The sequence below is a fragment of the Lissotriton helveticus genome, chromosome 1_1 (assembly GCF_964261635.1).
Source record: "Lissotriton helveticus chromosome 1_1, aLisHel1.1, whole genome shotgun sequence".
Lineage (NCBI taxonomy): Eukaryota > Metazoa > Chordata > Amphibia > Caudata > Salamandridae > Lissotriton > Lissotriton helveticus.
In genome coordinates, this window is record NC_136057.1 from 1,962,067,715 (window position 1) to 1,962,094,176 (window position 26,462).

Here is a 26,462-nt window from a genome sequence, read left to right on the forward strand (position 1 = left end):
CAGCAAAAATAAACCATTTAACATGTATAGTTAATTCTGTACTGTTTGTATTTATGATGTACATTTAGAACTGTGTAGGAGGCATGGAGAAGGTGAGGCTTCTGTAAGTGTCAAAGTTGTTGCATTCAGTGCGTACTCTTTCATATGCTGGACTACATCTGCATAATGAGATACCTAACCAAAGGAAACACAAGTGATGTGATTGTGAAATGAGCAAAAGAAATTGCATATTTTTCAAATACATTACCTGTGTTTCGTAACATTACGAATCAAATTGTGCAGATGAAGTTTAGGCCTCTCCAGGGAAACAGAGGAAGTTTGAACTTTATTGGTTGCCCTGCACATGTATCATCTCCTCTGTACTCTTCAACAAGGCTAAATTTGATCTGCAACCCTGAGTAGGCCTCACCTGAAACAAACGTCTGGATAGGACACACCTTATTGCCATCCTGAAACAATCATTTAAAATGTTAGGAACAGTTTTATGATGATTGTGCACCTCTTTTGCGCTGCGATTGCGTCACTTTTGTGAGACAACAGCAGTGCAAAAGATGCACCATGTTCCAAGATAGGCCTCAGTTCATCTGCATCAAGATACTGTTAGTTTAAAATTTATATCTTTAGGACTGTGTAGGGGGCCTGGAGAAGCAGAAGCTTCTGTAAGTGTCAAAGTTGTTGAAAAACTGTTTGTCCTTCAATCTTTTCCCTTGTCTTTTCTAATTTTTAAATACATGTTTTAATATTTTTCAAATGTTTGTTCTCTCTTTCACAGATTGAAAGTATAAAAATAACAAGTGACTAAGTTAACGACAATTATAAGGTAAATGTTTTGTACTCTTTTCGTTACATTTCTATCACATTTAACTACTATTAGTTCCACTGCTTCATTTCTTTAACCCTAACTTTCCTGCCTTTGCTACTTCCCTCATTCCTTTCTCTATTACTTACTTACTTACTCTACTCCTTCCACTCCTTTTCTCAGTCCCTCTCCTCATCGTTCCTCACTCTTGTTCACTCACTCCGTCTCTATTACTCTTAGTGTCTCTGACTGATCAGTCTTTCAATACTTGTTCATTATGCTTTCTCTGTGTAGTTGAAGCACACTAAGGGGCATATTATGAACACAGCCAATAAAATTTTTGCTGCTTTTATCGGCAGAAAACTGCTGCAAAAGCGGCTGTAGCGGCAGTTTTCTGCTGCAAAAGCGGCTTTAGCAACACATTTCTGCCAATAAAAGCTGCGAAACTTTTATTGCCTATGTTGATAATATGCCCCTATGTTAGTTACATTTCTTTGCTGTTTCAATTATTCCTTTTCTGTTACTTCTTCTTTTCTGCTTTCTGTTTTTTCTCTCTGTTATTCCACATGTTTTAATCCTATTTTGAACATTCACTCACATTCTCTAAGAAACTCTTCTTTGTTATTCTTCTACTCTCCTTTTTTTCTTTCACTTCCTTATCTATTTTCTTTTTCACAATTATACCCTCTTCCATCTTTTCTTCGGTAAATAAATCTATTAAACAGCATCTCTGGTTTAGTCCCTATAGCTGTCTTTGTTTTAACATTACTCTCTGTTTACTTCCCTTATACTTACTCTTCTTTTTTTTTTAAAAATCTTTTTTGGTTCGCTCCCGGTTCGCGTACCGGGAAGCGAACCAAAAGAAATAGAGCTTGCCAGAGTGCTAAACATTCTAGCAAGTTTTTTATAAAGGGGAGGTAGTTCTGAAAAGAACTTTTTTTTTTAATGTTTTTGTTGTTTTATATATATTTTTTTTTTTTGTATTTTTTGAACAGTTTTATGTTTTTTTTGGTTTTTTGGGGGGGAAACAACAAAAAACAGGCATTGGAAAGGGCTCAACAGGAGCAAAACATTTTTTTACTTTTTGGGGTGTTTAGAGCACTTGTGGTTTTCAAATGCTCTGTTTATTAAGTTAATGCTCATATTGGCACATGAGAGCAATGTACCACAATATAAACAGGTAATCTTCATATGGACAAAGTTGTCCTGAATGTTTGGCACGGTTTCCCGTGCCTCTGGCCCCGACAGAGATACCTGTGACGATGTCCTGGCCACAGGAGTTGGTGGATTGTCCTGAAGGTGACGCATCTCTGCCCGGCTGTAGTTTAGTGGATGCCACCTCAGCATGTGACGGTGCATAGTATAGTTGCCGTAACTATACTTCTTTTCTGTGCCTCTAGATAAGTCCTCTTTACATATCAGGCACGTCACATATCGAGCATTAACTTTTTTCTGTCCTTCAGGAAATGAAAAAAACTGCCAAATGAAACTAGTTTTATGATGAGATACCCGGGGCTCCTCTTGTAAAAACGGTGTTTCCTGTATCTCCTGTTCCTCTTCTTCATCCTCTTCCTCCTCTGTGTTGGTAATGAACTGTGGAGGTGGTCCTCTCTTCCTATGAGGAGGTGGTGGTGGTGGTGGGGGTGCACCAGCTGAAGCTACTAATGAAGCCATTGCTCAGTGATCACAAAGGGTCTTCCTCTCACAAAGATGAAAGTCAGAGTGAAGAAAAAAGGAGGGGTTTTCATCATTTTGGAAAAAAAATAGGTCTAAACCAATGAAAAGTGTTATTTTTAGGTCACATGACCTAGCCTTACATCATTAGGAAACCAAAAGTGAAATGAACCAATGAAAAGTTTTATTAACAAGTCACATGACCTGTTACGCTTAAGTTACGCGCTGCGGAACGCGCCCCGGATCGCTTCCGGGGAGCTGCGCTTCGCGCCTCGGTTCGTGCTCCGGAGCACTTCCGGGTGCGCTAACGCGGCGCGTCATAAGACGCATAACGCGGCAACGCGATACGTCGCGCTTTCGCGACGCGCCCCGGATCGCTTCCGGGGAGCTGTGCTTCGCGCCGCGGTTCGCGTACCGGAGCACTTCCGGGTGCGCTAACGCGTCGCGTCATAAGACGCATTACGCGACAACGCGATACGTCGCGCTTCCGCGACGCGTCACAATGTTGATTTCTAAAGCGGCAGTTGCGCAAACGGAACGTTTACTGGTTCGCGGACCGGGTCGCGGCACCACATTGAGCTAACGGGAAGCTTCCCGGTTCGCGAACCAGGAGCGAACAAAAAAAAATAATAATAAAAAAAATTATTAGTAAACATATAAAATATATTTTTTGATTTAAAGAAGAATACATTTTACAGCTATAGATATTAGCTTTTAAAAAACCAATGAAATTCACTGAAAAAACCATAGGTTATAGACCATATATAGTTAGGAATTAGCATTTACAAAACCTTGAAAATTCACTGAAAAAACCATAGGTTATAGACCATATATAGTTAGGAATTAGCATTTAAGAAACCTTTTTTTTACTCACACAAAACCATTGAAATTCCATATATAGTTAGTTGCACTAACTATATATCGCGCACCCGCAATCCACTGCTGATCATGTCACATATTACATCATTCATGACATGGTCAGTGACATCACTGATGACATCACTGATGACATCTCAAATGACATCACTGATGACATCACTGATGACAACATCCAGTGACTGTATGTTTCTGTAAAGTTAAAATATGTCTTACATATTGAAGAATGAGTGGATGTATAAGTGTCTGGATGAAGGATTTAGTAGGTGCGTGACTGACTGTATGAGTGAGTGATTAAATGTGTCTCACTGAATGCATGGGTTAGTGACTAAACTGTCTTAATTTGTGCATCATTATGTCTGTTGTGATGTAAACTGCTGCATGTGTTGATCATTAGCTATACGAGAGGCTATATGTGTTATTAATTGGTTGCCCAAGTATTTCTATGGGAGATTGAGTTTGTGTGGGGGTGGCTGGAAGGTGTGTGACTCTGTGCATAGATGTGTGAGCAGTTTATTCACTAGGTGTATGAGTTCAAGAGTGCATGTGGAAACAGCTACATGGGCAGTTGACTGTGTGCATGAGTGTATTGATGAGTGAATGGATATCTCAATGCTACATGTCATAGTAAGTACATATGTAAAACACAGTACATGTGAGCGTTGGCATATATAAATAACTGTGCATGAGAGCCACTGAATGAGTGAGTGGTTGTATCGATCATTGTGAACTTGTATCAGGGATTGTATAAGAGAGTAAATATGTGTTAGTATATGTTTCAATAAGTAAGGTGTGTTTAACTGTATAGTTGAAGAAATGGAGGTGAGATTGTTTCTTTGCATGACTGACTGGGTGTGTGAGTAACTCCATGGATGAGTGGCAGTGTGTGAGTGTCTGTATACACTGAATGTATCTAAGGTTATATTAGAGTCTGAAGAGGTTTATCGTATTAGCACAAGAATGATGTCAAATGAGATGTCATCAGTGATGTCATCAGTGATGTCATTTGAGATGTCATCAGTGATGTCATCAGTGATGTGACTGACCATGTCATGAATGATGTAATATGTGACATGATCAGCAGTGGATTGCGGGTGCGCGATATATAGTTAGTGCAACTAACTATATATGGAATTTCAATGGTTTTGTGTGAGTAAAATAAGGTTTTTTAAATGCTAATTCCTAACTATATATGGTCTATAACCTATGGTTTTTTCAGTGAATTTCAATGGTTTTTTAATAGTAAATATCATAAGCTGTCGAATGTCAAGTACGTGGTAAGTAAAAACATTTTCGTGTTTATGCACACTGATCTGCTTTGAATGCTGCCCCCCACCCCTCATTTCTATTAGGAGTACTCTCTCTTTGCAGATAGTGAAGGGTAGTTAACGCAGGCCTTTGCCCCCGTTGTTATCCGTCGTGCCTGCTTCTCTCTCCATTTGATTGATTGTTCTCTTTGGTTCATTCTCTATTTACAAACAAGCACAGAGTCGCAATACTCTGTTTAGTCTTTGCAGATAGCGAAAAATCGTGTAAAAAAACGAAAGGAATCGAGCAAAATCAGTAGGCCACTAATGGGATCTCTTTTTGACCTCCCTAAAATAGAAACATTAGGGACAACCTGTTGATAATACCAATGTGTATGTACATAAGCGGCGTTCATTTGTGTTCACAGTACCCCTTCTTGATTGTTTGAATCGAGCATTGAATTGTTCGAAGTTGGTTCTCTTAAGAATCTTCTCTGCCTGCAAACGAGGAAGAATAGGAATATTCTCTCTCCCTTTGCAGATAGTGAAGGGTAGGTAACGCAAACCTTTAACACATCGTGCCTATTTCGTTCCTCATTGATTGATTGTTTCCCCAAACATTGACTGTTTGGGAATTGGTTCTTTTTGGAGGAATTCTCTGTTTGCAAATATACGTAGGAAAATCTTTGCAAATAGTGAAAGGGTACGTAATGCGGACCTTTCTCCCCCGTTGTAATCTGTCATGCCTATCTACTCCCCACTGATTGATGCACCTGTTTCACCCGGACCATTTACTAGAGATACGTCATCTGGCCCGACCAGAGAGCACCCCTAGTGAAAAGGACATATGCAATAATAACGAAGTGATCACTGTATCCTGTTAACAGAAACTTTAGCATGAAACAACCTGGAAAGAAAAGAATAGGAAAACTAAAATCAGTAGGCCACTGATGAACATGAACTTTTATTAAACAACGAACAAAGAAACGATAACATAACGTAATGATAAAACCTATTAATGTCCTAGAAACAAGAAAACGTTAGAAATATGCCAGTGGTGAGAGACCAGAAAAACAGTAAGAGAAACCAAATCACCCCTCGCTGTCCCACCGCCTGCCACGCCAAAAAAATCGATAGACTAGGGAAAATGCAAGTCAGTAGAACATCCGCCCCCACTCTGGAAACTTCCAAGGTGGGGCAGGGTTGCGGCTACGCCCAGCCGGGAGCAGCCCATATAAGGCGGGTCCTGCTGCCACGCCTCGGCCAGGAGATCCTAACGTAGGGTGTAGCCGGAGGAGAGGCCGAGGCCAGCGGGACCCGGCCAGGGGATTGCCTTTACAACGCTGAAGAGTTGCAGGGGGGGGAATGTCTCCTCGACCCTCCCCTCTCTCTCCCAGACCGGCCGCGGTGGCCCTTGAGAGTTTCAGGTAGTCCCGCCACATGCTCTTCCGGTCCGGCCACCAACGGTCGGGGGGCCGAGACCGACGGGATCCGGCTGCAGCCGATAAACCAAGGAACCCGTTCATGGGGCCAGAGCCAGGGGCGTCCGGCCGACATCCACCGGAAGCCCGGCCCGAAGACGGACGGGACACTTCTTCTTTCTTGAATAATGGCTGCGACAACACTGGGGGGGGATGTCTTGCACATGCCTCCGACCCCCCCCCCTCGTCCTCATCGCCTGGTCCGGCCATAACAAATCTCAAGCGAGACGCCGTGGGGTGCACTGGGAGGGAGAGACGATGCGAACAGGCCTCTCCCGCCTCCCCAGTGGAGGCTTCCCACCTTCACCCTCAGCGCTCCAAGCGCCCGGAAAAGGGTTCTTCCACTGTGGCAATGCTGCAACGTCTCGCCCGGCAGGGTGGAGCCCGTCCGCTCATTTGACCCCGCGATCGCCAGTAGCTACCGAACTCTCAAAATGGCGGTCGACCTGGCAAGAGCGGGCCCAGCATAAAGAAATGGCCCGGTCACTGGTTGACTTCACCACCGTAGTCCTCCACGACCTTGAAGATTCTAGAGGAGCCGCGGGAGTCTCCGACCCCCGCAGACACCCCCGATGGGGAATGACTGCCATGATCGCCCGTGGAGTGACGAAACTGTATCCGCGGGACGTCAGCGCTCCCATGCTGGCGCCAGCCTCACTTTGAATTACTAGAATCCTGCAGACCTCAGTTCCGGTGAAAGCACAGTGTGACCCGGTAGGAAAAATTGTTGCACCCCTTCCCCTTTTTGACTGATAGTTCAAACCACCGATCCTTTCCTTTGCCTTTTTAACGGAACTTTGGACTGCCTCCCCCTCTTTTACATTTTCTAGAGAAAACAAAACATTAACCACTACATTAGCATAGCAGTTGACACCAGAACTGTTTTCAAATTGAAAACCAACAACATCTTCAACAGAATCCTTTTTGTTTCTGCTGTGACCCTGCTACAGCACAGGCATTGTCCCCAGCAGTAATTCTGCAATGCCGGTAAGAATAGCTGTGGTGCCTACTGGACTCACTCCCCCCCGCGGCGCCCCACGCCGTTATTTGCTGGGCGGCAACTTACTAGACATCACTTTCGTGCCATCTAGATTTCAGCGCGTTCTGCTGCCTTGGAACTATTCGCACAACAGACTGCTACTGACGACCCACCCCCAGGCAACATCTTCTGAATTTTCATAATTTGAAAGAACTAGTAACATGTCCTCATCAGGAATTCAAAAGAAATTGCCACGGTCTCTTCATTGTTTAAATGTTTTTACTGTTTTTGTTTTGTTGTATATATTTATATGTTATTAAAGTTTTATATTCCTACTACTTTGTTGGAGTGCTATATATTTTTAATGTGACACATAATTGTAAAAACTTTGATGTACAAAGAGTCATTCCTGGAATCTTCCGCTTCAGGCTCGGTCCCCTCCCCAATCACAATACAGGATGGTTTTCAGATAGTAGGAACACGTGTGGTGTGACGGATCTCATCGGGTGTGGGCCTTGATCTACTATAACTCCTTTGAAGAGGGGTGATTCTTTACAGCTGGAGCCATAAACTACATCTGCAGGGCTAGCTGATAGCCTGGACAATCGGACACAGAGGAAGAGGAGTGTCAGAGGGTGCGGTAGTGAATAGGGCGAAAGGGAGGTGTCGGGCGGGCACAGAGTGTGATTCTCAGGGAAGAGCAGCGCAGATGGGGGGAGGTTTATTGCCCATGCATAAGACAGAGAGCGGGGGTGACCAGTGCCTGGGGAAGATGCTTGCGAGGGTGGGGAGCCATGCTACGAATCGACAGCGTGCAGAGAGTGGGTCTGGTCAAGGCATCTAAAATGGCTGCCGTGCACGACAAAAGTGTGGCATTTCAAAAAAGGCAAGATGGCACAAACAATGTTTTTCAACACTTCCTCATTTCCTTCGAATCGAACGTTAACAGACGTTGGTGCATATTACCAAAGTTAAGCGATATTTATCGCTAACTATGCTTACCAACGAATTTTTTACCGCTAAGCATCGTCAGAAATTATCGAAGATAAACCTTGCTATTATCAAGGTTTATCGCAAATGCGATAAAAAACGGCCGCAATGCATGAATATCGCTAAAAAGTCAGCGATATTCATGCATTACCGAGCTAATGCTCTTAGCCATGTTATCCACCTCCCATTGGATAACATGGCTAAGAACTGCTCAGGGCAGGTGTTACTTTTTGGAGATATTCGCGCTTAGCACGAATATCTCCAAAAGTTGGTAATAGGAGATAGATATCTTGCATGTTGTAATGCAAATTATTGTGGTATATGGAACTCATACCATAATCTCTCAGGAAAGCAGAAACTGATCCTTTTGGGACCGCCTGAAAAGGCCTAGGGGGTGAGGGGTACTCTACTTTGCCCCCTTTTCACGTTCCGAACTATTTTATTTTACTCTCTTCTGTAATTACACAAAATAGCAGCGATAAGATGCATCGGAGACACACAGTGAGAGAAAGGAGGCCGGAGATGAAGAAGAGATGTCAAATACACATTGGAGATAATATAGTGGCAGAAGGGAAGTAAATATGAGTAAACTTACCATGTAACATAAAAATGTTGCACTCTATACTATAAGTCTCATTTTATACTACAATCACTTCGCTACAACCTCATAAATTAAAAATAAAAATGAATAATGTCTCAAACAATTTTTGATTTCTAAATATAAATTTATTCTTCAGAATTTTCTAAATTTGAAAGAACTAGTAACATGTCCTCATCAGCAATTTCCTCATGAAAAGTCTGCAATGATGATTCTTGTAACTCTATGGTCTCCAAACATTCGATAAATTCGCCATCAACAGATTGATCAAAAAAATCATTCAAGTCATCTCCTCCATGTGACAATATTTCATTATTGGTGCTGTCAATTTCAATCAATGTAGTGGAATCATTCAAGTCATCTCCTCCTTGTGACAATATTTCATTATTGGTGCTGTCAATTTCAATCAATGTAGTGGAATCATTCAAGTCATCTCCTCGTGACAATATTTCATTATTGGTGCTCTCAATTTCAATCAATGTAGTGGAATCATTCAAGTCATCTCCTTGTGACAATATTTCATTATTGGTGCTGTCAATTTCAATAAATCTAATGAAATCATACACGTCATCTCCTCCTTGTGACAATATTTCATTATTGGTGCTCTCAATTTCAATCAATGTAGTGGACAATTCAAAAGAAATTGCCACGGTCTCTTCATTGTGAGCCATTTTATTTTGAAATTGCTTGCTGTAAATTGCAGAAAAAAATAATCACTTTAATTTATCGTTTTTAGTAATACATAATATAAAACTAACTTTATCAAGTATTTAGTATAACAGAAGGACTGCAAATAAATAACAGAAAACATTTTTCAAATTATCTTCAAGTGTACAACATAGGTCCCCTTACAAATTAACAACTCACCTTTTTAAAAGTAGGAGAAGTGTTAGTACTGTGTAAATCAAACACCAGAAATTCACCACCAAAAATTCCTCACAAATGTACCTCAGACAGTAGTATCACAAAATGGCTGTGGTTTCCTCTCATTTGACATATATACATAACTAATTAACTTTCATCACACACAAATACAAAACCAAAGTAACATTTTAATTGGTTCTAAATTTCAACACTTTCAAATGTGTTTTCCCCATGCAATTTTCCATAGGACATTTACATACGTCTACAGCCTGAATGGCTGAACGGAATTACACCAAACTTGGCAAAATGGTACATCAAACCTAAGAGGTCAGGAAGGATCTACTATGCCCCCTTATGGTCATTTGCCCCTTCGCTTTAAATTGATACTTGTATAGCGCACTACTCACCCGCAAGGGTCTCAAGGCGCTTGTACGAATACCGCTGTGGAACCCATCCTGGCTTTCCCTGTGAGGTGTCCACTCCTGGGCACCCCCAAGGTGGAGGCCAGGCATCCTTAGCGTTGTGGGGGCCTTTGTGGAGATTAAGCAAGCTATTGCCCAGAGTTGCAGAGTGGGACCCATGATTAGAATAGGCACCGAGGCGAGAATTATCAGGTCCGAGGAATTTTTTAGCTCAAGACCCGCCGAGGCGGGGAATTGAACCCTGGTCCCGGGCTAGACCTCTGCATCAGGGTCTGCCGCTCTAACCATTGAGCCACACTTCTCCAAGGGCCTCCTCTTGTCTCTCGATCCTACCGAGAGACAAGATTGCGGCCGCTACGGACTGTTTGGAATGTTGACAGACGCCGGAGAACCAATCAGCTTCGCAAAGCTCCGTAACGCGAAAAGTACGCGAAGCGGAGCGCTGTTACAGATATATATCTTTTTTTGAACGTTAATTTCTCAAAATCCACTGGAGCACATATATTGAGACCTAGCAAAGGCACATCGGGCTACCAGTCCCTAATATTTTGCCAAGTTTCGTGCAAATCCATTCAGCCGTTCGATTATTGACATTTAGATACATCTACAGCCTGAATGGCTGAACGGAATTACACCAAACTTGGCAAAATGGTACATCAAACCTAAGAGGTCAGGGAGGATCTACTATGCCCCCTTATGGTCATTTGCCCCTTCGCTTTCGCCTCCTCTTGTCTCTCGATCCTACCGAGAGACAAGATGGCGGCCGCTACGGACTGTTTGGAATGTTGACAGACGCCGGAGAACCAATCAGCTTCGCTTCACAAAGCTCCGTTGCGCGAAAAGCACGCGAACTGGAGCGCTGCCCGGTCCGCTGTTACAGATATATATCTTTTTTTAAACGTTAATTTCTCAAAATCCACTGGAGCACATATATTGAGACCTACAAAAGGCACATCGGGCTACCAGTCCCTACAATTTTGCCAAGTTTCGTGCAAATCCATTCAGCCGTTCGGGCTAAAGGTGAGGCCAACCGCCCTATGGAAAATTCAATGTTAAAAACACGTTTTGGGACCCCCCTTTTTTCTCGACCCCCCCTGGACGAACCCCCCCCAATTTTCAGGGGCTGCTCAAAAACAAAATGTGCCATTTTCCTGAAAATTTCAGCCAATTGCGTCCACAAACGCCAAAGTTATTAGACATAGAATTTTCAAAAATCCCATAGAGAAAAAATCCTAACTATATATACCTACTGGCGACCGCCAGTAGGTAATATATATATATAATATTCACTGAAAAAACCATAGGTTATAGACCATATATAGTTAGGAATTAGCATTTACAAAACCTTGAAAATTCACTGAAAAAACCATAGGTTATACACCATATATAGTTAGGAATTAGCATTTAAAAAACCTTATTTTACTCACACAAAACCATTGAAATTCCATATATAGTTAGTTGCACTAACTATATATCGCGCACCCGCAATCCACTGCTGATCATGTCACATATTACATCATTCATGACATGGTCAGTGACATCACTGATGACATCACTGATGACATCTCATTTGACATCAATGACCACATCACTGATGATATCATTCATGTGACAATACAATGCATCTCCTCACGTTTTAATATAACCTCTGTTTCACCCAGTGTTAAATACAGAGTATAATTTTTGAAACCATTGACACACCAATACTAGTTACTACATACGTACTCACTGATTCCTACGTCTACACACACATTCACTCATTCACCCATACAATCATTCATACATACAATCACTCATCTTTACAACACTATCATATGCACTCATACACCTATACAGACACTTACACTCTGCCACTCATCCATGGAGTTACTCACACACCTAGTCAGTCCTGTAAAGAATCAATCACACTTCCATTTTCTTGTCTATACAGTTAAACATAGAGCACCTTACATTTTCAAACATATACTAACACATACTTACTTTCTTATACAATCATTGATACAAGTACACATTGATCTGCACAGAGTCACACACCTCCCAGCCAGCCACACACACACTCAGTCTCCTATACAAATACTTGGACAATCAATCAATAACCCATATAGTTAATCATATAGCTACTGATCAACACATGCAGCAGTTTACAGAACAACAGACATAATGATGCACAAATTAAGACAGTTTAGTCACTAACCCATGCACTCAGTGAGACACATTTAATCACTCACTCATACATTCAGTCATGCACCTACTAAATCCTTCGTCCAGACACTTATACATCTACTCATTCTTCAATATGTAAAACATATTTAAACTTTACAGAAACACACAGTCACTGGATGATGTCATCAGTGATCTCATCAGTGATGTCATTTGAGATGTCATCAGTGATGTCATCAGTGATGTCACTGACCATGTCATGAATGATGTAATATGTGACATGATCAGCAGTGGATTGCGGGTGCGCGATATATAGTTAGTGCAACTAACTATATATGGAATTTCAATGGTTTTGTGTGAGTAAAATAAGGTTTTTTAAATGCTAATTCCTAACTATATATGGTGTATAGCCTATGGTTTTTTCAGTGAATTTTCAAGGTTTTGTAAATGCTAATTCCTAACTATATATGGTCTATAACCTATGGTTTTTTCAGTGAATTTCAATGGTTTTTTAAGAGCAAATATCATAAGCTGTCGAATGTCAAGTACGTGGTAAGTAAAAACATTTTCGTGTTTATGCACACTGATCTGCTTTGAATGCTGCCCCCCACCCCTCATTTCTATTAGGAGTACTCTCTCTTTGCAGATAGTGAAGGGTAGTTAACGCAGCCCTTTGCCCCCTTTGTAATCCGTCGTGCCTGCTTCTCTCTCCATTTGATTGATTGTTCTCTTTGGTTCATTCTCTATTTACAAACAAGCACAGAGTCGCAATACTCTGTTTAGTCTTTGCAGATAGCGAAAAATCGTGTAAAAAAACAAAAGGAATCGAGCAAAATCAGTAGGCCACTAATGGGATCTCTTTTTGACCTCGCTAAAATAGAAGCATTAGGAACAACCTGTTGAAAATAGCAATGCGTATGTACATAAGCGGCGTTCATTTGTGTTCACAGTACCCCTTGTTGATTGTTTCAATCGAGCATTGAATTGTTCGAAGTTAATTCTCTTAAGGATCTTCTCTACCTGCAAACGAGGAAGAATAGGAATATTCTCTCTCCCTTTGCAGATAGTGAAGGGTAGGTAACGCAAGCCTTTAACACGTCGTACCTATTTCATTCCTCATTGATTGATTGATTGTCCGAACATTGACTGTTTGGGAATTAGTTCTTTTTGGAGGTATTCCCTGTTTGCAAATAAACGTAGGAAAATCTTTGCAAGTAGTGAAAGGGTACGTAATGCGGACCTTTCTCCCCCGTTGTAATCTGTCATGCCTATCTACTCCCCACTGATTGATGCACCTTTTTCACCCGGACCATTTACTAGAGATACGTCATCTGGCCCGACCAGAGAGCACCCCTAGTGAAAAGGACATATGCAATAATAACGAAGTGATCACTGTATCCTGTTAACAGAAACTTTACCATGAAACAACCTGGAAAGAAAAAAATAGGAAAACGAAAATCAGTAGGCCACTGATGAACATGAACTTTTATTAAACAACGAACAAAGAAACGATAACATAACGTAATGATAAAACCTATTAATGTCCTAGAAACAAGAAAACGTTAAAATATGCCAGTGGTGAGAGATCAGAAAAACAGTAAGAGAAACCAAATCACCCCTCGCTGTCCCACCGCCTGCCACGCCAAAAAAATCGATAGACTAGGGAAAATGCAAGTCAGTAGAACATCCACCCCCACTCTGGAAACTTCCAAGGTGGGGCAGGGTTCCGGCTACGCCCAGCCGGGAGCAGCCCATATGAGGCAGGTCCTGCTGCCACGCCTCGGCCAGGAGATCCTAACGTAGGGTGTCGCCGGAGGAGAGGCCGAGGCCAGCGGGACCCGGCCAGGGGATTGCCTTTACAACGCTGAACAGTTGCAGGGGGGGGGAATGTCTCCTCGACCCTCCCCTCTCTCTCCCAGTCCGGCCGCGGTGGCCCTTGAGAGTTGCAGGTAGTCCCGCCACATGCTCTTCCGGTCCGGCCACCAACGGTCGGGGGGCCGAGGCCGACGGGATCCGGCTGCAGCCGATAAACCAAGAAACCCGTTCATGGGGCCAGAGCCAGGGGCGTCCGGCCGACATCCACCGGAAGCCCGGCCCGAAGACGGACGGGACACTTCTTTCTTTTATAATGGCTGCGACAACACTGGGGGGGATGTCTTGCACATGCCTCCGACCCCCCCCCCCCTCGTCCTCATCGCCTGGTCCGGCCATAACAAATCTCAAGCGAGACGCCGTGGGGTGCACTGGGAGGGAGAGACGGTGCGAACAGGCCTCTCCCGCCTCCCCAGGTGGAGGCTTCCCAGCTGCACCCTCAGCGCTCCAGGCGCCCGGAAAAGGGTTCTTCCACTGTGGCCATGCTGCAACGTCTCGCCCGGCAGGGTGGAGCCCGTCCGCTCATGTGACCCCGCGATCGCCGGTAGCTGCCGAACTCTCAAAATGGCGGTCGACCTGGCAAGAGCGGGCCCAGCATAAAGAAATGGCCCGGTCACTGGTTGACTCCACCACCGTAGTCCTCCACGACCTTGAAGATTCTAGAGGAGCCGCGGGAGTCTCCGACCCCCGATGGGGAATGACTGCCATGATCGCCCGTGGAGTGACGAAACTGTATCCGCGGGACGTCGGCGCTCCCATGCTGGCGCCAGCCTCACTTTGAATTACTAGAATCCTGCACACCTCACTTCCGGTGAAAGCACAGTGTGACCCGGTAGGAAAAATTATTGCACCCCCTCCCCTTTTTGACTGATAGTTCAAACCACCGATCCTTTCCTTTGCCCTTTTAACGGAACTTTGGACTGCCTCCCCCTCTTTTACATTTTCTAGAGAAAACAAAACATTAACCACTACATTAGCATAGCAGTTGACACCAGAACTGTTTTCAAATTGAAAACCAACAACATCTTCAACAGAATCCTTTTTGTTTCTGCTGTGACCCTGCTACAGCACAGGCATTGTCCCCAGCAGTAATTCTGCAATGCCGGTAAGAATAGCTGTGGTGCCTACTGGACTCACTCACCCCCGCGGCGCCCCACGCCGTTTTTTGCTGGGCGGCAACTTACTAGACATCACTTTCGTGCCATCTAGATTTCAGCGCGTTCTGCTGCCTTGGAACTATTCGCACAACAGACCGCTACTGACAAGAATATTTCATTATTGGTGCTGTCAATTTCAATAAATCTATTGGATAATTCAAAAGAAATTGCCACGGTCTCTTCGTTGTTTAAATGTTTTTACTGTTTTTGTTTTCTTGTATATATTTATATGTTATTAAAGTTTTATATTCCTACTACTTTGTTGGAGTGCTATATATTTTTAATGTGACACATAATTGTAAAAACTTTGATGTACAAAGAGTCATTCCTGGAATCTTCCGCTTCAGGCTCGGTCCCCTCCCCAATCACAATACAGGATGGTTTTCAGATAGTAGGAACACGTGTGGTGTGACGGATCTCATCGGGTGTGGGCCTTGATCTACTATAACTCCTTTGAAGAGGGGTGATTCTTTACAGCTGGGGCCATAAACTACATCTGCAGGGCTAGCTGATAGCCTGGACAATCGGACACAGAGAAAGAGGAGTGTCAGAGGGTGCGGTAGTGAATAGGGCGAAAGGGAGGTGTCGGGCGGGCACAGAGTGTGATTCTCAGGGAAGAGCAGCGCAGATGGGGGGAGGTTTATTGCCCATGCATAAGACAGAGAGCGGTGGTGACCAGTGCCTAGGGAAGATGCTTGCGTGGGTGAGGAGCCATGCTACGAATCGACAGCGTGCAGAGAGTGGGTCTGGTCAAGACATCTAAAATGGCTGCCGTGCACGACAAAAGTGTGGCATTTCAAAAAAGGCAAGATGGCGCAGACAATGTTTTTCAACACTTCCTCATTTCCTTCGAATCGAACGTTAACAGACGTTGGGGCATATTACCAAAGTTAAGCGATATTTATCGCTAACGATGCTTACCAACCAATTTTTTACCACTAAGCATCGTCAGAAATTATCGAAGATAAACCTTGCTATTATCAAGGTTTATCGCAAATGCGATAATAAACGGCCGCAATGCATGAATATCGCTAAAAACTCAGCGATATTCATGCATTACCGAGCTAATGCTCTTAGCCATGTTATCCACCTCCCATTGGATAACATGGCTAAGAACTGCTCAGGGCAGGTGTTACTTTTTGGAGATATTCGCGCTTAGCGCGAATATCTCCAAAAGTTGGTAATAGGAGATAGATATCTTGCATGTTGTAATGCAAGTTATTGTGGTATATGGAACTCATACCATAATCTCTCAGGAAAGCAGAAACTGATCCTTTTGGGACCGCCTAAAAAGGCCTAGGGGGTGAGGAGTACTCTACTTTGCCCCCTTTTCACGTTCCGAACTATTTTATTTTACTCTCTTCTGTAATTACACAAAATAGCAGCGATAAGATGCATCGGAGACACACAGTGAGAGAAAGGAGGCCGGAGATGAAGAAGAGATGTCAAATACACATTGGAGATAATATAGTGGCAGAAGGGAAGTAAATATGAGTAAACTTACCATGTAACATAAAAATGTTGCACTCTATACTATAAGTCTCATTTTATACTACAATCACTTCGCTACAACCTCATAAATTAAAAATAAAAATGAATAATGTCTCAAACAATTTTTGATTTCTAAATATAAATTTATTCTTCAGAATTTTCTAAATTTGAAAGAACTAGTAACATGTCCTCATCAGCAATGTCCTCATTAAAAGTCTCCAATGATGATTCTTGTAACTCTATGGTCTCCAAACACTCGATAAATTCGCCATCAAGAGATTAATCAAAAAAATCATTCAAGTCATCTCCTCCTTGTGACAATATTTCATTATTGGTGCTGTCAATTTCAATCAATGTAGTGGAATCATTCAAGTCATCTCCTCGTGACAATATTTCATTATTGGTGCTCTCAATTTCAATCAATGTAGTGGAATCATTCAAGTCATCTCCTCCTTGTGACAATATTTCATTATTGGTGCTGTCCATTTCAATCAATCTAATGGAATCATACAAGTCATCTCCTCCTTGTGACAATATTTCATTATTGGTGCTCTCAATTTCAATCAATGTAGTGGAATCATTCAAGTCATCTCCTTGTGACAATATTTCATTCTTGGTGCTGTCCATTTCAATCAATCTAATGGAATCATACAAGTCATGTCCTCCTTGTGACAATATTTCATTATTGGTGCTCTCAATTTCAATCAATGTAGTGGACAATTCAAAAGAAATTGCCACGGTCTCTTCATTGTGAGCCATTTTATTTTGAAATTGCTTGCTGTAAATTGCAGAAAAAAATAATCACTTTCATTTATCGTTTTTAGTAATACATAATATAAAACTAACTTTATCAAGTATTTAGTATAACAGAAGGACTGCAAATAAATAACAGAAAACATTTTTCAAATTATCTTCAAGTGTACAACATAGTTCCCCTTACAAATTAACAACTCACCTTTTTAAAAGTAGCAGAAGTGTTGGTACTGTGTAAATCAAACACCAGAAATTCACCACCAAAAATTCCTCACAAATGTACCTCAGACAGTAGTATCACAAAATGGCTGTGGTTTCCTCTCATTTGACATATATACATAACCAATTAACTTTCATCACACACAAATACAAAACCAAAGTAACATTTTAATTGGTTCTAAATTTCAACACTTTCAAATGTGTTTTCCCCATGCAATTTTCCATAGGACATTTACATACGTCTACAGCCTGAATGGCTGAACGGAATTACACCAAACTTGACAAAATGGTACATCAAACCTAAGAGGTCAGGAAGGATCTACTATGCCCCCTTATGGTCATTTCCCCCTTCGCTTTGGCCTCCTCTTGTCTCTCAATCCTACCGAGAGACAAGATGGCGGCCGCTACGGACTGTTTGGAATGTTGACAGACGCCGGAGAACCAATCAGCTTCGCAAAGCTCCGTAACGCGAAAAGTACGCGAAGCGGAGCGCTGTTACAGATATATATCTTTTTTTGAACGTTAATTTCTCAAAATCCACTGGAGCACATATATTGAGACCTAGCAAAGGCACATCGGGCTACCAGTCCCTAATATTTTGCCAAGTTTCGTGCAAATCCATTCAGCCGTTCGATTATTATTATTTTTTTTTTTTTTTGCCCCGCGGAGCCCTTTTAAAACCTCCACATCAAACGTAGGGGTTCAGCGAGGATCTACTATTCCCCCTTATGGTCATTTGCCCCTTCGCTTTGGCCTCCTCTTGTCTCTCGATCCTACCGAGAGACAAGATGGCGGCCGCTACGGACTGTTTGGAATGTTGACAGACGCCGGAGAACCAATCAGCTTCGCTTCACGAAGCTCCGTTGCGCGAAAAGTACGCGTCCTGGAGCGCTGCCCGGTCCGCTGTTACAGATATATATCTTTTTTTAAACGTTAATTTCTCAAAATCCACTGTAGCACATATATTGAGACCTACAAAAGGCACATCGGGCTACCAGTCCCTACAATTTTGCCAAGTTTCGTGCAAATCCATTCAGCCGTTCGGGCTAAAAGTGAGGCCAACCGCCCTATGGAAAACTCAATGTTAAAAACACGTTTTGGGACCCCCCTTTTTTCTCGGCCCCCCCTTGACGAACCCCCCCCCAAATTTTCAAGGGCTGCTCAGAAACAAAATGTTCCATTTTCCTGAAAGTTTCAGCCAATTCCGTCCACAAACGCCAAAGTTATTAGACATAGAATTTTCAAAAAACCCATAGAGAAAAAATCCTAACTATATATACCTACTGGCGACCGCCAGTAGGTAATATAATTATATAATATATATATATATATATATATATATATATATATATATATATACTTTCCCACCTTTTTTGATGGTGCGCTTCCCAGGGAGCGACCAGGTACGCGAACCGTTGAGCGCCCCGGTTTGCGTACCTTAAGCGTTACGGGAGTCCACCATTTTGTGTTTCGGTCGAATTAAGATATAAAATGGAGGGCAAATAATGTTCAGAATGGGTAGAAGGGGGCACGGTAGACTTATCTTGACCCCCTAGGTTTTGTGAGGGTGGCTGAGGAGGCTTATATGTGCGAGAAAAAAAACATTTTTTTAAAAAAAATCGCGAGGTTAGCTCCCGGTTCGCGTACCGGGTAGCGCCCCAGGGAGCGTACTTTGTTGAAAATTAGTGAAAAATGTTACAGTAAAATAATAATTGTGAGTGATCAGATGTAGGGTAGCTCTGAGAAGAGCTTTTGGGTTTATGGTACATTTAGGTACTTATAAGTAGGTACCAATGCACAGTCTTAAATTCAGAGTGAAAATTCTGTTGCCCTCATCTGAGAAGTGAACTCCATCTCCTCTGTAGATATCTTGCATGTAGTAACGCAAGTTATTGTTGTACAGGGAGCCCATTCCATGGTCTCTCATGTAAGCTGAAACAGATTTGTTTACATGCTTCCTCGACTTCTCAATTTGTGGACAAAATTGGTTTGACCACCTCCATTTCTGTCTTTGGCATATATTTGAATATACCAAGGCAGTCTGAGGAAAAAGTGCCATTAATTGCTCAAAGGTGTCCTTTAAAAGCATTTCCAGACCTACCCCAGTCAAAGTGCCCAAATCATTACCTCCACAGTGCACAATTAACAGGTCAGGTTTGGGCAAATGCATAAAGGTTTTCACCAATGGTATCAATTGGTGACATTTTAATCCTTTGTGGCCAAACCACTTAATTTCCACATCTTGTAAATTGAGGTTAGGTAATTTTCAGTTCTCAGCATACCTGTGAGCCCAGTGGATATAACTATGTCCAACAATCCAGACAGAAAACATGGTGAGAGAAGGTTCTCCTGCAGTCAGATGAAGTGTGGCAATGAAATGGCAGTTGAAAAAATGAGAGTTTAAAATGAAAAAAACTGTGGAGTTTCTGTGTTCATGAAGCAGTAACAGTGATTGGTGGATTTTGATTGCTGAAAACAGAAAGTTAGGGTGCATGGATGAGTTATTTGAAAGATGTATTTTGAATGGTCAATAAAAAATCATTAAATGAAAGAATGCACTGGATATGCAGGTGCACTGAGAGTTCAGAGTTCAATTGCAACATTGTTGTGTGAACTTGCAAACACCAGAAGTCTTCCAAGAGGTGGTTGCCATGCAGAAAAGGCATGAAATGGCAGAGGGGGGAAGGGTTTTCATTTGAAAAAAAGTGAGGGAAGAGTTTTGATTGGGTGACATGAGAGATATGTGTGAAGAATTACAGCATTTCTGTGCTTTTGATAGCTGCAGACTCTGGAGTGCATACCTTTTGCTCTGCTGAAGACAAATTGGTGTGTTTCTGAGACTGTTTTCAAACTCAAAGTATTTGCTAAGGTGAGAAAATATTTCTTTAATTTAGATAGAGAATAGTGTGCTTTAAGGAGAAAATTATGAATTATGTGGCGCAAATTGCTTGTAAATATGCTCCCACCTGTGCATGGAAAATTTAGATTTTGAATGTTTGTGTTACATAGCCATGTTAAAAGTGATACAAACATGCTGCAAAGGCAATCAAAAAACGCTTTTATGTGTCTTAAGGACATTTTAAGTAATTTTCCCATGTGCAGTGTTTTGAAATTATGATTTGAAAATCGTTTTTGGGGAAAAGGAATTGTTTTTAAATTTATGACAAGGACATAATGGTGTATGCTTCTTTATAAGGCAATTGACTGTCCCTGATGTTATTTTTCCCATTTTAATGTAAGACCTTTCTCTGTGGCGCAAATTGCTTGTAAATATGCTCCCACCTGTGCATGGCAAATTTAGATTTTAAATGTTTGTGTTACATAGCCATGTTAAAAGTGACCCAACCGTGCTGGAAAGGCAATCAAAAAACACTTTCATGTGTCTTAAGGACATTTTAAGTAATTTCCCTGTGGGCAGTGTTTTCAAATTATGAATTGAAAATCGTTTTTGAGGTAAAGGAATGTTGTTAAAATTTATGTGCGCCATATGCCCCCAAATTTCTTTTTCAGGGGTGCAGCAGGGTGTTCTTGAGATACCCCTGCACCCTTGAAAAAATTCCTAATTTGCGATGAGCTAATTGCTAATCGCAAATTGCACCTTCATTCCTATGAGCCTCCTAGCCCATGGAAATGAATGGGTAATTTGCAATTAGCAATTTGCTCATTGCAAATTAGGAATGGTAAAGAATTGCTATTTATTCCTTAAAATTCGCTATTTAGGAAATGTAAAATAGTTTGATGGTACATATGGTGGTTCATCTGTAACAAGATAAGAAGCTTAGGGATACATTTATGATGACTGGCGCAATAAAGTGCACATCACTTACTTTATTGGTAGGCCTTTACATGTATTATCTCCTCTGTATTCTTCATCAAGCGTAACTTTAATCTGCAATCCTGAGTAGGCCTCACCTTAAACAAACCTCTGGATAGGCCACACCTTATCGTCATCATGAATTAATCATTTAAAATGCTAGGGACAGATTTATGATAGGTGTATGCCTCTTTTGCGCCACTTACAAAACACTGTCCACGGGGAAATGACTTAAAATGTCCTTAAGACACATGAATGTGTTTTTTTAAAGCGGTTGCAATTTTTTTGGGTCACTTTTAACATGGCTATGTGACTCAAACAGTCAAAATCTAAATTCACCATGCACAGGTGGGAGCATATTTACAAGGAATGTGCTCCATGGGGAAAGGTCTTATAATGTAATATGGGAAAAATGACATCAGAGACAGTGAAATGCCTTATAGAGAAGCATACACCATTATGTCCTTGTCATAAATTTGCAAACCATTCCTTTTTCCCAAAAACGATTTTCAAATCATAATTTGAAAATACTGCACATGTGGAAATGACTTAAAATGTCCTTAATTCAAAATTTGCTATTCTTTATTTTGCGATTGCACTGAAGGATTTGCAAATTTTGCGATTCCTTAAATGCAATGTATCAAACAAAAAATATGTAAAAAATAACATTAAGGATTTGGAAACTACCACCAACTTCTAGTTTGTGGTAATTTGCGAATTCTTTTCAAAAAGCATTTTTTTCCAAAAAACAAAAGGTGCCATATGACGCCAATACATGTCCTTAGGGCATGTATGTGCGCCATATGCCCCCAAATTTCTTTTTCAGGGGTGCAGCAGGGTGTTCTTGAGATACCCCTGCACCCTTGAAAAAATTCCTAATTTGCGATGAGCTAATTGCTAATCGCAAATTGCACCTTCATTCCTATGAGCCTCCTAGCCCATGGAAATGAATGGGTAATTTGCAATTAGCAATTTGCTCATTGCAAATTAGGAATGGTAAAGAATTGCTATTTATTCCTTAAAATTCTCTATTTAGGAAATGCAAAATAGTTTGATGGTACATATGGTGGTTCATCTGTAACAAGATAAGAAGCTTAGGGATACATTTATGATGACTGGCGCAATAAAGTGGACATTACTTACTTCATTGGTAGGCCTTTACATGTATTATCTCCTCTGTATTCTTCATCAAGCGTAACTTTAATCTGCAATCCTGAGTAGGCCTCACCTTAAACAAACCTCTGGATAGGCCACACCTTATCGTCATCCTGGATTAATCATTTAAAATGCTAGGGACAGATTTATGATAGGTGTATGCCTCTTTTGCGCCACTGTGCGTCACTTTTATAATGCAGCGGCGGTGCAAAAGATTTGCTATGAGGCGACAAAATTACAAATTGATGCATTTAGGCAGATGTGTCATGGTGTAAAAAAAACGTGCCACATGAAACCGATGCAGCAGTGATGCAAAAGATGCACCATGTTGCAAGACAGGCCTCACTTGGGGCCATATGTATCAAGCTAATTAGCATTCGCAAAGATCAAAATTCTGCGAATTTCGGCCTTTGCGAATGCTAATTAGACAAATGGTATGTATCAAACAAGTTTGATGCAAAATAAGGAATAGCAAAATTTGCTATTCCTTATTTTGCGATTGCACTGAAGGATTTGCAAATTTTGCGATTACTTAAATGCAATGTATCAAACAAAAAATATGTAAAAAATGACATTAAGGATTTGGAAACTACCACCAACTTCTAGTTTGTGGTAATTTGCGAATTCTTTTCAAAAAGCTTTTTTTCCAAAAAACAAAAGGTGCCATATGACACAATACATGCCCTTAGGGCATGTATGTGCGCCATATGCCCCAAAATTTCTTTTTCAGGGGTGCAGCAGGGTGTTCTTGAGATACCCCTGCACCCTTGAAAAAATTCCTAATTTGCGATGAGCTAATTGCTAATCGCAAATTGCACCTTCATTCCTATGAGCCTCCTAGCCCATGGAAATGAATGGGTAATTTGCAATTAGCAATTTGCTCATTGCAAATTAGGAATGGTAAAGAATTGCTATTTATTCCTTAAAATTCGCTATTTAGGAAATGCAAAATAGTTTGATGGTACATATGGCGGTTCATCTGTAACAAGATAAGAAGCTTAGGGATAGATTTATGATGACTGGCGCATCACCAGGGATGTGCCAGTCATCCTGCGCCGCTGTTCCGCCACCCATGGTGTGCTGCATTTACAATGCGGGGCATCATGTGGCAAAAATGGCACAGATGCGTGACGTATCTGTGCTGTAAAGGTAGTGATTGCTGGAGTTGTATCGCAAGTGCGATGCAGCTCAAGCAAGGCTCAGGGGTGCCCCATCTCCACAATGTTGCGTCAAGACCTATGCCTGCTTAAAGCAGGCGCAGGGTTTTGACGCAGCTTTCTCCTATCTGATTGTAAATACGGCACACCATGGGTGGCAGAGCAGCGGTGCACGTTAACTGGTGCATGCCTGGGGATGTGCCATTTAACATAAATCTGCCCCTTTACATTTAAGTATGTGCAGGGGACACAGAGTTGGTGAGGCTTATCCAAGGTTAAGAAGAGATGAGTCATGTTCACTGAAAAATTAGACATAGGCTTCACCTGCTCAGCATCGCTGGACATGGCTAAATAATAGCTGCAAAATGTTACTCTTGTTAAACAATTTTACTATTATAATCTCTGAGATTTGTCTCTTACTCTGCAACATCTCATTGTTGTTATCTTTCTTTAAAGATAAAGACAACATCAACATGAGCGACAATCTGCAATCAGTTGATTTTGACCTCATCATTGAACTTGTAATTGAAACATCAGTGGATGTTGATCCCTTGGATGATTTAAATCCTGAGGATGAAGAAGAGCGTGATGAGGATGCAGATTTGTCAGAATTATATGACATAGGGTGGGAAGCTGACCTGATTGAGCCTATGGAACTACAAACATTTATTTATAAAATTTATAATAACTAAAAAGTAAAAGTGTAAACCGTTTAATTTAAAAATAAAGACACCTTCAAAAACAGGTTATGTGTAGTGTCTTCAATAAAATATTAAAATATGCTCATAAAATTAGATCAGATTCACATATAAAATAGCACAGGTAACATGAACATAAATTCCATTTCTTTTCTGCTATTTCTGTATTGTAAATTTGCCAAGGACTAAAAAATCTTCTATTTAAAATGTCAAGTAGTGTGTTAAGTTTTTGATCACTGTTATTGATTTAATGTTTGGTAATAGTGGTTAATAACATTTTTTAATATATTTTACCACAGATTCAACTGCAGATCATTTCAACATTTCACCATGCCAACGAAAGTAAGAGAGAGAAAGGCTGCAAAACGTCAAAGACAGCAGGTGAATCAAAAGAAGCAGCAGTCCTCTAACAAAAAGATTTGTCAAGTCACGAAGAAAGCACCGGGTAAGAGTACAAAAACATTCATAAGAAATATGTGTAGTAAAAATAATATTACTACAGAAAATGTTTCAGTCCATAAAAAGAGAACCAATTCAAATGGAAAGGAAAGGCCAATCAAAAATGTTACTGCTAGAGCAAGAGATAACTCTGTGCATGATAGTAGAAGGAAACAACAGTTTAGGGACATTCGTAAACGAATGTTCCGCAACAGGATAATTGGCAATTTATTAAAAAATATTAAGAAAGGTCAACAGAAAGTGGTTTTTTATAAGAGAAAAAAAAAAGTTGAGAAAGTTATTGATCAGGCATTTGAAATTAAACGTAAGTTATTTATTTTGATAATCAATAGAATTAGGAAGCTAAACAAGGCAATTTATGATTTCAAAAGAAATAGTAGATGGAAGAGAATAGTTAATCGTAGTAATTTTTGTGAAGTTTTTTCTGGAGAATGGATTCATAGTTCAAGCTGTGAGGCATTTTTTAATGAGGAGAGTTATTTCCAGGATAACGATTTGGTGCATGCAGTTGACACCAGTGGTCGTGCTTATGAAGTGAAAGATGGTTGTCCAGTTGAAAAAGAAAAACTTGTGACAACAGAGGCAGAAGAGGTGTTAGGTAATGAGGTTTTAGGAAGACGTGCTAAGGGTCCTGTGTACACCTGGAAGTGTAGTAGTATTTGTAGTGTGCGACAGGATTCCATCAATTTGCTTTGTGATTTTGTACGGTCATTTAATAAGAAAAGTTTGAAGCAGAAAATAAGGTTGTTGCAAGAATTAGATCCTTGCAGAGTGAGAGAAGTGACAGGTTTGCATGGTCATTCACTGGCTTGTCTTTCCAGGAGAGTATGCCAGAGTGTTTTTCATCATTTCAGAATGCTAGCAGTGCATCATAATAAAGTGAGGAAATTAGTTAGAATGTTGTATTATGCTAAGAGTCCAGCAATTATGCTTAAACAATTATGCGCTGCTCTTTTGCATGGTTCTGAAATAGATGTGAAGAATATATGTGAAGAAATTGAGTTTTGTTACTTTGGAAGTAAAGAGGAGAATGTTGAAATTGACCAAGAAGAAGCGGGTAATGTGGAAGATAGTGTACAGGTTTCCAGTACAGATAATTTCCAGAGGGAAATTGTCACATTTCAGGTCAAATCAAGTGAGAGGCCAAATTTCACTTGTGTGTGTTGTCGACGCACTTATTATAAGAATCAGACTAAGTTAGTGGATTTATATGCAAAAAGTGAAAGGGAAAATAATAGTGAATGGAAGGATTTTGCAACATACTTGATGGTAGAAAATTGTTTTGATTTGGGATTGGATCAACGTGTGTGTACTTATTGTTGTTGCAAATTAAATCAAAACCAGATGCCTGCTAGAGCAGTTCATAATAATCTGGAATTGGTTGAGATTCCTTCTGAATTGAAGGATTTAAATACTTATGAATCTATTTTGATTCAAAGTATCCATCCCTTTCAGGCTATTGTAAGAATGGAGCCAAAGACAGGGAAATTGCCTCCATCAGATTTACAGAGAGGATTAAAGGGAAGAGTTGTTTATTTGCCTCTAGATTTGAAGAAAAACATTAACACAATTGGAGTAGAAAAAGTGGAAGAGGAAC